Source organism: Medicago sativa, chromosome 5, assembly GCF_051527215.1.
Source record: "Medicago sativa cultivar Bolivia chromosome 5, Bolivia_mono, whole genome shotgun sequence".
Classification (NCBI taxonomy): Eukaryota; Viridiplantae; Streptophyta; class Magnoliopsida; order Fabales; family Fabaceae; genus Medicago; species Medicago sativa.
In genome coordinates, this window is record NC_140753.1 from 59,781,597 (window position 1) to 59,786,385 (window position 4,789).

At 35.4% G+C, this 4,789-nt stretch overlaps 1 long non-coding RNA gene across 1 annotated transcript; it reads right to left on the reverse strand.

Annotated features, from left to right (window-relative positions):
* Positions 1 to 363: 363 nt before the first annotated feature.
* LOC146923608 (uncharacterized) lies at positions 364 to 3,144 on the reverse strand. Its single transcript, XR_015009804.1, has 4 exons — positions 2,692 to 3,144; positions 1,602 to 1,926; positions 1,088 to 1,186; positions 364 to 797 (listed from the first exon to the last, which is right to left on the reverse strand). It is a non-coding gene; the product is annotated as an uncharacterized LOC146923608 (long non-coding RNA).
* Positions 3,145 to 4,789: the final 1,645 nt, after the last annotated feature.

Genomic DNA, 4,789 nt, shown 5'->3' on the forward strand with positions numbered 1-4,789 from the left:
GTAATATGAGCGTCAGAAATGTTACTGGCGGAATTTTCCCTCAGTAATGGAGTGGGAGTTCTGACAAAGCATTACTGAGGGATTATTCCGCCAGTAATTACTGACGGAACAATTCCGTCAGTAATTACTGACGGAATAATCCCTCAGTAATGCACAATCAACTTCCTTCTAGTATTACTGACGGATTTATCAGCCAATAATGTTTTTGCAGATCTGCATTACTGACAGAATTTTCCGCCAGTAATGCACTTTCCACCTTTTTTATTTTGTTACATCACTTTTTTATTTTAATTAAAGATATAAAATTAATTAAACGCAAATAAATTAAAGGAAAAAAATTAAACATAATAAGACACAAATTAATTAAACTAAAAGAATAAACTAATTATTATAAATAGTTTTTGTACAAAATCATAAATATTTCTATAATATTCATACATGTGAATTTTGCAGCAACTACTATTTCAATTAATCAAGTGGTGAAGAACTTTGGTATGATAGACAACACCTAATATATTTGTCTACGTGAATGATGGCTTGTTGAAATATCCCGTGAAATATCCATACGCATAACGCAAATATCCATACGCGTAACGCCCCAGACCAAACAGGAAGCTAAGAACAGAACAGCCCTTCTCAAGACAACAAGGGGAAAAAAACAGCACCAGGCAAAAACAATTGAGTATCCTATCCTAACTTCAGCATAGTTTCTGCCACACACTGCTAAATGAACCTTATTTGCAAACTTGTAGCAAAGCTGAAGAATACTCACCCGCGCTTTGAGCCACCAATATAACCTATAAATAAAACACTCTATTTAATCAATCAACATTCATCATATCTAATAACATCAACTAATTTGAAACACACTGAATGTATTGCACAAAGACAGAGAAATCTTATAAATAGTCACACTGAATGTATTGCACAAAGACAGAGAAATCTTATAAATAGTCACACATGTAAGAATCCACAATTTCATTTGTTGGTTTTCAGTTTGCAGTATCCACACAGTCTTATAGTTTGTGTTCCATTTGAAAGAACAGAGATTAAAAGATAGGAATCTAATTCACAAAACAGAACCTACCTTTGGTTCCAAATTGCAATGTATTAAGCTTTTCTTTTATTACTTGCTTTCACCAGAAACAATGTAGAAAGCTTTTCTTTTTAACTTGTTTTCCCCAATCTGAAACAATGACCACTGAAACCCGATAACCTCCGCTTAATTTTTATAATAACCTCGGCAAAAAGTGGAAAAAGAGAGGACATAACTAGAATTAGAAATATGTGTATTGTAAGATACTAATAACCATGTTTACAATTTGTTTCTTTTCCTAACTTTCTATCTTCTAGCCATGAGAGAACAAATCACACTTTCTCTCCATAAGTATTAGTTAAACTTAAAAATTCAGCGCTACTACTCTTATATCAATATATAGATTAACTGTGCCACGTAGAGAAAAAAGACATCATAAGTACTACTCCATAAGTATTACTTTCATGACCTTAAAAAGACATCATACATTTAGCATAAAAAAAAAAATCACTAGCATATTTTAATTCATCAGGACATTGAAAGGCAATAAGATCTAGAGGAAGACCTGTAGGCTTGCTTCTTATCATTCTGAGGCTTGCTTCTTAATGCATTGTCCACACATCCAAGTTTCATATACATATCTATAAGTGTCGTGCCAAGAATGACGTTGACATACAAATTATTTTGGCCTATAAATGCATAAACTCGTTTGCTCATGTCTATAGCTGACACTCAGTAAAGTAGTCTCATCCGGTCAAATTCCAAGGATATGCATTTACTGAAACAAAGCCATAGCCTCTAAGAAACATCAATGTTGAGCATAACCCAATATCATAGCACTCCAAGATAAAGTATCCTTCTCAAGTAACCAAAAATCTGCATTCACCATTCTACAAAATATACAAATCACGGTTAATAGGATAAGTTAACTAGTCAAAAAACAAAAGTTCTTGTAAACTTTATACCAGCAGGAAATTTAAAAAATCATAAATTAGAATCATAAATCACCAGAAAAAGTACTCCATTTCATTATAGATTTCAATACATATAAAACTGAACTAACATAACAGGTCAAAATACTAGGTGGATTATGGCAGGTACATGGCCAGTGGTGGTTGTCCTTTTCTATGTTAGAAACATAGCAGACATGAACAACACAAGCAGGAAAATGCAGAAAAACCAAAGATATGTGAGAGTAACCTTTAGTCACACAAATAAAACATAAACTAAGAACAAATACTTATGTACTTAGAAGAAGCAACTGATCATTGACAACATGTGTATCTGTCAAACAAAATACATGCTTATTAACAAAATACCACTGTCACAGACACCAAAAGTGATAGCATAACAACTCCAACATGCTCTAATGATTTAGCTAAATCAACCACTGTCCTAACAGAGCATTCTAGCAACAAATAATTTGGATATAGAAAATTCCAAAGGCATTAATCCTATTCCTCCATACCATGAAATGAGCCTCGACACAATAGCTTCAGAATTCTATATAGAAAATTCCAAAGGCATTATTCTATCTTCTTCTCTCCTACTTGTGTGAATTGAAAAATTAACAAAATCAAAGAAATTAACAAAACAAACCACTAAAATTAACAAAAAAGCTCAGAATTCTATAAAAAAAAAAGAGAGAGATTAACCTGCAAAGATTGGGTCACAGTTGGATGGTGAAACGAACAGCTGGTTGCAGTTGGGTCGCAGCTGGGTAAAGAAAAGCACGATTCAAGGTGAACCGCCGACTTGGGAGAGAAATGCGAACCACCGTGTTGGGAGAGAAGTGAGAAAAAGAAAAACACGATTCTAAGGTGATATTAAAAGGATTTAGGGTGAGATTGAAGAAACCCTTTCTTCACTATTGAAGAAACACGATTAAGGTGAGAAAAAAATGATTCAGGGAACAATTATTGAATGCAAGTGAGAAGGCATGGTGATGAAATTGGAGGTTAGGTTTCAAGAAATTGGATGTTTGAGAGTGAGATTGAAGATTAGAAATTAGAAATTTGGGAAAGTGAGATTAGAATTTGAGTTTTAGGGTTTTGGTAAAGTGAGAGAGAAAGCGGGACTCTCTGAAAAAATTTGGGCCAAAAGGGACTTAGAGAGATGATTAAACTGCATTACATTACTGGCGGATTTGGTTGCAATATTGACGGATTGTTTGCTTTAATTACTGGCGGATTGGAAGCGTTATTGACGGATTCTTAAATAACAACATTACTGGCGGATCTTTTGAATTACCGACGGATTATATAATTCCGTTATACTATTACTGACGGATTATATCCCTCAGTAAATGTGTGTTTACATTATTGGCGGATCATATCCCTCAGTAATAATTCGTAGGTTCTTTATTATTAATACTGACGGATTTATCCGTCAGAAATGTAACTCACTGAATTATTGTGGGATTTTTCCGTCAGTAACGTTATTGAGGGTTTTTTGGATGTTACTGAAGGTTTATTCCGCCAGTAATTACTGAGGGCCTAAATCCCCCAGTAATGCAATTTTGAATTGGTTAGTAAATTGGGGAATTCTTGTAGTGTAGTAACATCTTTTGCTCTTGTTCTTGTTCTTAAACATAATCATACATAGCCTCTTCATGAGCATAACATAATCGTGCATAGAAACATAAACATAACATACATGTCGTACATAAGTTTATTTATTATGTTAGCGTTGAACAAACATTATTATCTTGGTTCATTTTACGGATAGTCCCGGGTGGAGTAACCCCGAGATCAATCCCATCATGACCGATGTACGTACATCGGACTCCCTCAGTGTCGTGCGATCCCCTTACGGAGCTTTCCCCGTTCTCATCCTGAGAACCCCTTGAATCCATACCTTCATGGATTGCAAGAGACACGAACACCTACATCCTTAATTACTCAGTACCATGTGATCCCCTTACGGAGCCTTCCCCGTTCTCATCATGAGAACCTCTTGAATCCATACCTTCATGGATTGCAAGAGACATGGCACCTACATATTCATTAATCATGGTCTTATCGTATACATAAGTTAAGCATACACATACTGAAGGTGAGAAAAACACAAGAAGGGGGGGTTGAATTGTGTTTTGAAAAATTCTTCGTTTCTCCTAAACAACTGAACACACTGATCAGAAGCTAAGTGAGACAGCTTCTGAAGTGATGATCAGAATCTAAATGCAGCGGAATAAAACAGAGAGAGAGAATAAGAACGACACAAAGCAATTATACTGGTTCCTTCCACAATCCGGAAGTAGTCCAGTCCCCCTTGCACTTCCAAGGAGATTTCACTAAGAGTAATATCTGATTACAATTGCTCAAGCACACAAGCAAGAGACTTCCTTTGCTCAAGCACACAAGCTAGAGACTTCCTTTGCTCAAGAACACAATCAAGAGACTTCCTGCTCAAGCACAACTGCAAGAGACTTCCTAACTAAACAAAATTACACAGAAAATTGTTTAAGGTTGAACACTTGATATACAATCAGAGGTGCTCACAATATAAATCAGATACAGACTCAATGGACTTAAGAATTTCTAAGATATGACTTTGAGACACAGAAATTCTAAGTGAATGCAGAACAATTTCAGCAGAGGTTTGGCACTTGTAAAAATGTTGTGAGTCTTTCGTTCAGCGTTCTTGCATTGCCAAATCTCTAGGTCTTCACTCCTTTATATAGAGGTGTGAAAGAGACGTTGTGAAATTGCCAGCACACCAAAGAGTCGTTGTTGAAGCTTGATCTTTCACCAA